At 46.4% G+C, this 11730-nt stretch overlaps 1 pseudogene across 1 annotated transcript; it reads left to right on the top strand.

The window, feature by feature from the left end:
* The first annotated feature begins 883 nt into the window (after positions 1-883).
* LOC309618045 (serine/arginine-rich splicing factor 3 pseudogene) lies at positions 884-1370 on the top strand (annotated as a pseudogene). The gene has a single exon. The product of its transcript is annotated as a serine/arginine-rich splicing factor 3 pseudogene (transcript).
* The last annotated feature ends 10360 nt before the right edge of the window (positions 1371-11730 follow it).

Here is an 11730-nt window from a genome sequence, read left to right as displayed (position 1 = left end):
GGAGGGAGAGACGTCTCCTCCCTCCCTCTCCTCCCTCTTCTCCCTCTCCCTCTCCCTCTCCCTCCAACTCTCCCGCTCCCTCCATCTCTCCATCTCCCTCACTCCCTCCCAGAGGGAGAGACGGAGGGAGAGGCAGAGACAGGGGAGAGGGAGAGAGGAAGAGGGAGAGAGAGGGGGGAGAGAGGGAGAGGGAGAGAGGGGGAGGGAGAGAAGGAGAGGGAAAGAGGAGAGGGAAGAGGGAGAGGAAAGAGGCAGAGGAAAGAGGCAGAGGGAAGAGGGAGAGGAAGAGGGAAGAGGGAGAGAGGAGAGAGGGAGATAGGGAGAGGAAAGAGAGAGGGAGAGGGAGGGAGAGGGAGAGAGGGAGGGAGAGAGGAAGAGACAGAGGGAGAGCGAGAGAGGGAGTGGGAAAGAGGTAGAGGGAGAGCGGAACAGGGAAAGAGGTACAGGGAGAGAGGGAGGCAGCGAGGGAGGAGAGGAAGCAGGGAGAAAAGAGAGAAAGAACACACCGTCTACATTTCTGTCAAATGACACCGGGGATCCTTACACAACCAGGAGAAAGTAACACAGGGAGGCTCTTTCTCAGCTGGAACTGGAACTGCAGACGGGGCCAAACACCACCAGGCTGGCCACACGTGTCCAGCCGCCGCTCCAGCCCCGTCAGCCGTGAGTCCGGTCACCAGGGCTCTGAGTGTCTGCTCCAGGGAGCTGGGGTTCACCCTCTCACCCGGGAGGCCGGGCCAAGAGAGCAGGGCCCCGGGCTGGACACATAGGGGAAAACGCATCCCCACAGGACAGCTTGTGCGAGCAGATTCAGCTACCAGATTCTAGAGGCCCGGGACCACCCTGTGGCCCGTGAAACCCAGGAGCCACGAGGGTCTTGCAACGTGATTCCTGTCCGTTGGACTGTAAAGTTTATGTAGGGAATCTTGGAAACAGTGGTAACAAGGCTGAATTGGAACGAGCTTTAGGCTATTATGGACCACTCTGAAGTGTGTGGGGTGCTAAAAACCCTCCCGGCTTCGCTCTCGTTGAATGTGAAGATCCCCGAGATGCAGCCGATGCTGTCCGAGAACTAGATGGGAGAACACTATGTGGCTGCCGAGTAAGAGTGGACCTGTCGAATGGGGAAAAGAGAAGTCGAAATCGTGACCGCCTCCTTCTTGGGGTCGTCGCCCTCGAGATGATTATGGGAGGAGGAGTCCTCCACCTCCCACACATCTCCAAGATGGAGAGCCTTCTCCGTCAGCCAGAGCAGGTCCCTTTCTAGATATAGGAGAAGAGAGAGATCCCTGTCCCAAGAGAGAAATCACAAGCCGTCCTGATCTTTCTCTAGGTCTCCTAGCCGATCTAGGTCAGATGAAAGGAAATAGAAGACCACTTTGCAAGAGGAGTGGTGTACAGGCAATAACTTCATTTGGCAGGAGTATGTACAGAAAATTCAAGTTTTGTTTGAGACTTCCGAAGCTTGGTGCACTTTTTAAATGTTTTAGTTGTTCACATTTGTTTGTCTCTTGGGACAGTGACACATAAAGGTGTCATTCTCTATGGTTTGAAATGGGTCCTGGGAGGCATGTAATATGAAGAATTGTTACCTTACAATGTTCCCTTAAGCAAAATTGAACTTGCTTTGAATTTTTGGTCTTGCCTAGACTGATAATAAAACTCTAACTCCTGCCCACCTAAAGTGTGATGTTTACTATTATGGAAACAACACTGGCAAACATTGAAAAGACTTTCTGTAGCTGGGATATGGTATGCAGCTGTAGTTAAGCAAGCAGTCTTTAAAAGGTGCTGTGAACCCAAGCCAGCAGGTAAAAATGAAAGCCGCACCCTTACCCTAGATTAGAGGTTTAAAAATTCCACTAGTCTTCACACCGGACAAGAGATTGTCCAGGGAGTTTAAAATCTAAGAAGTTTCAAGGAAGTTAGTTTACCTTTGAGTTAGGTCATACGTCCCCTCTGTGATTGCTGTACATGAATACATAGCTCTTTGTAATATTTTTTGGAAATTTGAGATTATCAAGATACCAATGTCCTGCCAGATTAAGAGTATATTGTAGAGCTGAACTTTGAGTTACTGTGCAATTTTTTTTTTCATGCTGTCATTTGTAATATGTTTTGTGAGAATCCTTGGGATTAACGTTTTGGTTGCAAAAGAAAAAAAGAAAAGAAAAGAATCCGCCTGCCAATGCAGGGGACACAGGTTCAAGCCCTGGTCCGGGAAGATCCCAGGTGCTGCAGATCAACTAAGCCCGTGGGCCACAACTACTGAGCCTGCACTCTAGATCCTGGGAGCCAGAACTACTGAGCCCCCGTGCCACAACTACAGAAGCCCACACGCAACGAAGACCCAACGCAGCAAGAAAAAAAAGACGATACTGGCCAGGTGATCAAGGGTAAAATCGTTTGTCATAAGTCCCGTTGATGGTGTGTATCCTTGATGTGACCTGAGGAGAATGGCATTTTTATCTCTGTCTGGGTCTTCCGCCCCAAACCCCATAACTCCAGACCAACCATAAGAAAACATCAGAAAACAAACAGACTAACAAATTGAGGGACAAAACACCTGACCAGTCCTCCTCAAAACTTTCAAGGTATCAAAACCCAGCGACGTCTGAGAAATGTCACAGCCCAGAGGAGACTGGGACAGAAAAAGGATGTTAGGGGAACACTAGGGAAATTCTAATAAAGTGTGGACTTTAGTTAATAACAATGTATCCATCTTGGTTCCTTAGTTGGATAAACATGTCACACTAAGGTACTAATGAGTTGGAAATAGGGGTACTGGGTCAGGGTCCACGGCACTCTGTACACTCTGTACAGATCTTTGCAACTTTTTTGTAACTCTAAGCTCTTGTAAAATTAAGCGAGTACTGAACAGAGCTAAGAATGTTATTTCCCTGATTTGAACATGCCTGAGTTTCTTTTCATGGTCACATTTTTGCTATTTGGATGTGTCTTGGAATCAGTAGCAAAGGAGAGTTGCCAGCCCCTGGGAAGATGTGGGTGGTTCGCAGGTGGCTTGCTCTGGAGCTGAAGACCACGGTGGGAAGTCTGCAGCCTCGGGCTGCACTTAGAAACATGGGAGGGGATGGGCCAGCTCAGTTAGGGATGGAACCTATAAATAAAACTTTTTTCTTTTCCGTTATGGCTTATCACAGGATACTGAATATAGTTCCCTGTGCTAGACAGTAGGACGTTGTAGTTTATCCATCCTATATTTAATAGTTTGCATCTGCTAACCCCAAACTCCCAATCCAACCCTCCCTCACTGTTTCTCCCCCTTGGCAACCACAAGTCTGTTCTCTATGTCTGTGAGTCTGTTTTTGTTTTGTAGACGCGTTCATTTGTGTCGTATTTTAGATTTCACATATAAGTGAGATCATATGATATTTGTCTTTCTCTTCTGACTTACTTCACTTAGTATGATAATCTCTAGGTCCATCCACGTTGCTGCAAATAGCATTATTTCATTCTTTTTATGGCTGAATAATATTCCATTGTATATATGTACCACATCTTCTTTATCCATTCATCCATCAGTGGACATTTAGGTAGCTTCCATGTCTTGGCTACTGTAAATAGTGCTGCAATGAACGTTGGGGTGCATGTATCTTTCTTTCTTTCTTCTTTCCTTCTTCCTTTCTTCCTTTCTTTCTTTCTCTCTCTCTCTTTCTCTTTCTTTCTTTCTTTCTTTCTCTCTCTTTCTTTCTTTCTTTCTTTCTTTCTTTTTTCTTTCTTCTTTTATTGTCACACGGCATGTGAGATCTTAGTTCCCTGACCAGAGATGGAACCCACGCCCCCTGCACTGGAAGCATGGATTCTTAACCACTGGACCACCAGGGAAATGCCAGGGGTGTATGTATAGTTTTGAATTAGAGTTTTCTCCGGATCTATGCCCGGGAGTGGAATTGTGGGACCCTATGGCAGCTGTATCTGTTCCTGCACGCCTCACATCAACCACCTGCACTCCAATCCTTGCTCTCAACGTCATCTTCGGGGAACCCAACCTGCGACAGGGACCTTGACAAGAAGAAATGGCTCAGGGAAAAGCTACCTGCACGGGGAGGAGATAGAGACCATCGCCCCTGGGGTGTGGAGGGGAGAGTGGGTGCAGAGGTTTGTCATTTCACCCCCGATACTCATCTCAGCCCTCGTGGCTGCCCCACTCTAGGTCACCTCGGGATACAGAGGTGACCCGGTTAGAGTCCCTGCCTGTGCAGGAATCGGGGCACCAGCGGGTCTGAATAATACTAGTGCAGGGTCTCCCCCATGGCACTGGGGTTATTCGGGGCGGGTCATCCTCTGCTGAGGGCCCCTCCTGGGCACTGTGTGGGGTTTAGCAGCATCCCTGGCCTCACCCATTTGATTCCAGGGGCCCTCCCTCCCAGTTGTGACAACCACAGATTTTCCCCACACATCACGGAAGAACTGGGTGAGGCGGGGGCAGGATGGCTCTGGGCGAGGACAGCTGTGTTGAAGCAACCAGCCTGGCCCAGGGCAAGGTCTGCCCCAATCCCGTCAGCGCCTGCATTTAGAACTGCCCCTTTCCTCTCCCACCTCCCCTGCCCTGCAGTGGTCTCCGAGACATCATCCCCATGTAATAAATCACACCTTCTCAGTTTACTGTTTGCTGCCCTCGCTAGAACGTGAGCTGTTTGAGGACAGGGATGCTGTTATGTCCCCAGCACCTAGAAGAGTGTCTGCTGTGTAGTAGATGCTTCATAAATACTTGCTGAATAAAGGAGTTGAATAAAGGGATGAGTGGATGAATGAATGAAGGTTACAATGGAAGGAGGGGGGAGATTCCCTTTCTGGCTCTCGGGGGTTGGGAGATCAAGTGAAAGATCTGTCCTAAATAGGCTGACCAGCCTTCTGGGGTTCCCCGGGACTGAGAGTTTCCCCAGAGTTCCAGCGCTCAAACCTGAGCGGTCCTGGGCAAACTGGGGGCGGGTGTTGGTCACCCTATCTAAACACAGTAACAATTCCAGCTGCAATAGCAATGGCCAATGACCTCTACGGTCTTATTGACCATGCACAGTTCTCTACCTGGCGGGGAAGGGTGGGCCGGGATTGGAATTCTGGTGATCCAGGGCGGGTGAGGGCACACCCCGGGCTTGTGGAGGGGAGTCCAGGAAGGTTCTGGAGGAAGTGACAGTGACACAGGAGGGAGGGAGGAGTCTAAGGAAGAACATCCCACATGACAACCTGTGCCAATGGCCCTGGGCCCAAGGTCACACCTGACCAGGGCTTGCTTTTTTTTTTTTTCTAATTTACTTTTCCCCACATGGATATGCAATTGTCCTAATGCCATTTATTGAAAACTCCTTAATTTCCCCACTTTCTATCATATCAAGTTCTCATATATCTGTTTCTGGACCTTTTTTCTATACCATAGAGCTATACGTCCCATCCTTGCACCACTAGGGCTGTTTCATCACTATAACTTTATTTATTCATTTTGTTTTGGCCGTGCTGTGTGGCATGTGGGATCTTATGTCCCTGACCAGGGATCGAACCCGCGTCCCCTGCAGTGGAAGCTCGGAGTCTTAATCACTGGACCTCCAGGGAAGTCCCCAGGGCTTGCTTTGACATCCATGGAATGGTGGCAGGTGGGCACGGGGAGCAGCTGTCTGTGAGCCATCCTGGGTAGAAATGCAGGGTGGAGGGGAGGACAGATGGAGCTGGAGGGGAAGAAGCAGAGGAGGGAGGGAGGAAGGGAGGGAGGCCGGGGGAGAGACAGACAGAGAGTTTCCGGAGACAATAGCTCTGGCCGTGTCCTAGGGCATGAAAGCTGAAAATAGCTCCTAGTGCTGGGAGCCTTGGAGCCGGAGGCTGGGAGCCAGGGTGACTGGCTCTCCTCCCTGGTGTGCGTGTGTTGCGGGGGGGGGGGTGGCTCTGGGCTTCTCAGGCTGGGAATGGGGTGCACAGAGCAGGAACGGAGCAGGGACCCTTCTCTCTGGAACCTCGTGGGCCATCCTCAGCTCACAAAGCTGAGCCACTCCTTGCCCTACGAGTGGGGGGCTTATCCTCCCTGTCCCCTGGATCATACCCCCTCACACACAACTTCCCCGTGTGTGTTCCCAGCAACCAAGAGAATCTGTTTTTAAAAGATTTGGGGGAGGGGGGTAACCATACAAACAAGAGCAGAATGGATACTTTTTCAGGATATGAATGGCTCTGTGTAAGCCCACCCCCAGGGTAACCACAGTCCTGACCTCTAACACTCTTGACGAGTCAGCCTTGGTCTGGGCTTGCGGACCCACGGAAGCTTCCTCATTCCCTCCTTCAGATCCCGACTCTCCCTCGGCGTCTTTGTGAGAAGCACCCGGGGAAGTGGGACTGCTAGGCTGTACTGCTGCTAGAACTCCACCTGGGCTCCACCAGGCTCCAGCCCCCCGCCCTGTCCACCTAACTGACCCTGAGGCACCTCAACTGGTAGGAGCAGCATCACCTTCCCTCCTGGGACTCGTGATACTTAAGGGAGACACCGAAAGACAAGCCTTTGGCTCCCTGGCTGGCAAAGAGTAGGTACTCAATTGTCATAAGTGTCCGTATCAGTGAGGGTTCTCCAGACAAACAGAATCCATATGGGGTGTGTGTGTATATACACACACACGTACATATGTACAAGCATACAAAAATATACAGCTGTGTACATATGCAGTATGCGTACACACATATACACACATAGTATATACAATACACACATACATATATACACACATATAAAATGCAGTTCGTATATATACAGTATGTATACACACATATACACACAATATAGACAATACACACATACATATACACTATACATACACACATATAAAATGCATAGTTGGTATGTATACAGTATGTACACATACGTATAACATATGCAATATACACACCTAGGTACATATATAGCATATGTATATACACACATACAAAGATATTTAGGTGTGCATATAGACAGTATACATACATACACATATAATATATGCAATACATACACGTACATACATATAGACACACATATACACCTACATATAAAAGCATATAGCATAAAAATATATATGTACTGTATATAGAAATTCATCGTATATATACATACATATATCATATATATAAGATATATACACATACATATATACAATGTGTACACACACACACCTATATGTAAATATGCGCATGTACATACACATATAAATTCATACGCAAGTGTGTATATAATAGTATATTCATATATACATATAATACCTAGAAACATATTGGGGGGGAGGTGTCACGGTTCGTCAAGGGCGGGAGTCGAACCCGCCACCCCAGGCCCCGAGGGGTCTCCCCGGGTCTCCACTTCGGGCCGGTGGGTGTGGCCGGGGGGGGGGGGGGGGCAGCTGAAGACGTGCGTGCGTGCTTGCGTGCGTACGTGCGTGCGTGCGTACGTGCGTACGTGCGTGCGTGGGGGCGGGTCCACGGGGCGGGAGGCGCTCGCTGCGAGTGAGTGGTTCAGCCGGGCCCCGGCTCATTGTGCTTGCCTCACGCCGGCCCCAGTTGGCAGCAGCGCTGGAGGCCCCGGGCCTGTGACCACAAAGAGGGAGCCGGGGGCCGGACGGTAGCAGGCCGGCGGCGGCGGTGGCGCCGGCTGAGGCCCAGGCCAGGCTCCCTCCCCTCAGCCTCCCGCCCGCCCGCCCGCCTGTCCCGCCCCCGCCGGCGGCGCCCCGCCCCTCCCCCAACCGCCAGACTAGCCTGGTGCGGGGGCCGCGCGCGAAAACGTGGGGGAGAAGCTGAGGCTGGAGTCGCCCGTGGTGGCCGAGCCCGCCGTCTACCCATGGCTGCTGCTGGTCTACGTGAGTGCCGCCCGTCCCCTCTTCCCGGACCTCCACCTCTCTTCCCCCACGGCGCGCGCTGAGCCCACCGAGTAACGGAGCGACTCAAGTCGCCAGACCCTCTTTGGAGCCCCCCTTCCCGCCCTGCCTGGTTCTCCGCGGCTGTTTGCAGCCCCCGCGCGCAGGGTGGGCAGAGGGGAGCCGGGGCCGGCCGGGGGCACAGACTCGGCAGCGGGGACCCCGCGCTTCCGAGGGGCGCCCGAGCCGGTCTGCCGTTGGCCCTGTAGGGCTGGGGACCCAGGTCCGCCCCCTCCCCCCGGCCTGGACTGCCGGCGGGCTTGCCCTTCCGTACTTTATGATCTGACACGTCGGGTTTCTTTTTCCTGGCCAGCTTTACCATTACCTGACCAGCTTTCCCAGCATCCCCTGATAATGTGTTAGATATTCAAGTTTTAGGGCCCGGTCCCAGCCCTATGGAATCAGCAACTCTGGTGGGGCTCAGTGATCTCTGTTACAACAGGCCCTCCAGATGATTTTTATTCACCTTAAAGTTTGAAAATATCTGCATTGTCAGCTGGCCGAAGCGTCCACCAGCAGGTGAAGGGGAGTGGCGCCTGGAAAAGATAGGGACTAGCCAAGGTAAGTACAGTAGCATTTGCCATGGTAGTAATGGAGAATGCCTTTTCTCCACTGGTTGGCACAGACTAGTATCTGGGAGCAGTGGCAGGGTTATTTAGGATGCTTTACATTGCAGTGTAGAGTGACCGCTGTCCTGGTTTGCCAGGGACTTCCCCTGTGTGAGCACTTAAAATCTCATCCTGGCAAACCCCTTAGCCTTGGGTTTGATAAACTTAGGGAATAACATGAAATTTAGGGGAAACATGATCTAGGTTTTGGGCAAGTCACAAGTGCTAATTAAAGCTAAGCAAGTATGGACAACATCTAGCCTTCTTTACCCCTTTGCGGGGAGGTAAATCTTGATTGGGTGAGAGGACTTATTGTTAAGAGATCTTTGTAGAAACATCCCCTTCTGCTTAGTCCGCTGGTTCTCCGTTCTGGCTAGACATTGGCATCGTCTGAGGAGAGTTAAAATGATTGTATTGGTCTAGCATGACCAACCGTCGGTGTGAGGGTTTTTAAAAAGTGCTTCAGAGGATTCTAATGTGCAGCCAAATTTAGGTGCCACTGCTTAAGCTTTTGAACCGCTGCTACGTATTTTCACCTCATCTTGCTGTGAGAATATCCAACTGTAGTTGAGGTTTGTTGTTTTTCTTTTTCTTTTTTTAACTGTCTTATTATAAGATTTACTATCTTAAATAAGATTGAATGGACAGAAAATCCTGCTAGTCCATCTGGTATAGCTGGATACCCAGAGTAATATCGTTAAGATATGTACCATTTAAGTATTGTGACTGGCCTTTTAAAAATTAACATATGCATTAAATTAGTATTGATAGTATAGATCTCTTTCGAAGTTGTCATGTTGGGGAGCTATACCTCTAATCTGCTGCCATTGCTAAATATCTGGACACCTCTTACTAGGAATTGCTTTTAAAAATCTTTAGGGATTAAAACCAAGATTGCTGTATTATTTGTACTGGGACCACAAAAACCTCACAGAGTTCCCCCGCTGTACCTTCTACCCCCATCTCTAACCCTTGGCAACTTCTAATCTGTTCTCCATCTCCACAGTTTTGTTATTTTAAGAATAATATGTAAACATAATCATGAATTACTTAATCTTCGGAGATTGGCTTTTAAAAACTTTTCCCTCGGCATCATTCCCTTGAAGTTCATTTCAATTTTTGCATATATTAATAATTTGTTCCTTGTTGTTGCTCGGTAGTATTCTATCATAAGATTTTATCACAATCTGTTTCAACATTCACCCATTGAAAGACATTTGGGGAGTTGCCAGTTTGTGGCTATTAGAAATAAAACTGCTATGAACATTTATGTGTAAGTTTCTGTGGGAACTTCATTAAGTTTTTGTTTCTTTTGGATAAATGCTCAAGAGTACAATTACTGCATTGTAGGGTGAATCTACTTTTAGGATTAAAAGAGACTGTCAAGCTGTTTCTCAGAGTGGCTAAACCATTTTATTTTCCCACCAGTGATGTGATATAATTTTTCTACGTACTCGCTAGCATTTGATGTTGTCACTATACTTTAATTTTAGTTATTCTCTGATATCTCATTATGGTCTTAATTTGCATTTCCCTGATGGCTAACGATGTTGAACATCTTTTCATGTGCTTCTTTGCCATGTGTATATTCTCTTCCATGAAATGTCTGTTCCTGTCTTCTGCCTATTCTCTAGTTGGATTTTTTTAAGTTGTTTGGAGAGTTCTTTGTATATTATAGATACAAGTCATTTGTCTCCTATGGGATTTTCAAATATGTTTTCCCACTGTGTAATTTGAGTTTTCATCCACTTAAAAGGATCTTCTATGAAGCATTTTTAACTCATTTTGATGAGATCCAATTGATCAGTTTTTGCTTTTATTGATCATACTTTCGGTGTCAAGTCTAAGAATTATTCACCTAGTTGTAGATGCCAAAGATTTTCTCCTATTTTTTTTCTCTAAAAATGTCCTGCTTTTACATTTAAGATTATGATCCACTTTGATTTAATTTTTGTGTAAGATGTGTAAGGTTTAGGTTAAGGTTCATTGTTTGTTTGTTTGTTTTTGTCGAGGGATGTCCAACTGTTTCAGTACCATTTTTTGAAAAGTCTATTCTTCCTTGATAGCTTTTGCACTGCTGTCAAAACCAAGTTAAATGTATTTGTGTCAGTCTATTGCTGGGTTCTCTGTTCCATTCCATTGATCTATGTATCTACCCTCCATCATTACTGCGAAATCTTGAAATTGGGTAGATTAATTCCTCCCATTTTAATCTTCCTTTACAAATTGTTTTAGCTATTCTTCAGCCTCTTCCTACCATATAAATCTTAGAATAAGCTTGTCTACATCCACAAAAACCTTGAGGGCATTTTAAGAGTAATTGTGTTAAGCCTCTTAACTTGGGGAGAATTGACAGCTTTATTATGTTGTGTTTTCTAATCCATGAACAAGGTATGTCTCCCTATTTGTTTGGGACTTTTAAAATTTTCTTCATCAGCATTTTGTAATTTTCAGTATAGAGGTCCTATAAATGTCTTATTGGGCTTCTATTTAAGTATTTATTTAGGTCAGTTGTAAATGGCATCACATATTTTTATTTAAGCTTCTACACATTTGTTATTAATATATAATTTGATAAAATTGTGTGGATCTTGTACTCTAAAACATTTACAAACTAATATTATTTCTCAAGCTTTTTGTGGATTCCTTGGTATTTTCTCCATTTAGATTATCATCTCATCTTCAGATACAGACAGTTTTAGTTTTCCTTATTCAATATAATAGGATATATTACTATTCAACATTCAGGAGGATATATTCCTTCCTATTCAACATAGTAGGAATAGTTCTTTCATCTTTTAAATAAACTTTTTAAAAATTTAACTTTTAAATGTATCTGTTTATTTATTTTTGCTTTATTTTCTTACTAGAACCTCCAGTAATATATTTAATAAAAGTGGTGAGAGCAGATATCGGTGCCTTGTTTCTGATCTTACAGAGAAAGCGTTCAGTCTTTCACAGTTAAATATAATGTCGGTATAGTTTGTTTGTAGATCATCTTTATGAGTTTCAGTATGTTCCTTTTCTACTCCTAGTTTGCTTGGAGTTTCTTTTCTTCTTTTTTTAAAATCATGAATGGGATTGGATTTTGTCAAATGCTTTCTCTGCATTAATGATTAGGATCACATGACTTTTCCCCCTTAATCTATTGGATATGGTAGATTACATTGTTTGATTTTCAAATATTTAACCAACTTTGCATAACTGGAATAAATACCACTTGGTCATGGTATATTATTCTT

The sequence above is a fragment of the Balaenoptera borealis genome (genome assembly GCF_965194805.1).
Source record: "Balaenoptera borealis genome assembly, chromosome: 1".
In the NCBI taxonomy this organism is placed as follows: Eukaryota; Metazoa; Chordata; class Mammalia; order Artiodactyla; family Balaenopteridae; genus Balaenoptera; species Balaenoptera borealis.
This window is presented reverse-complemented; position numbering and strand designations above follow the sequence as displayed.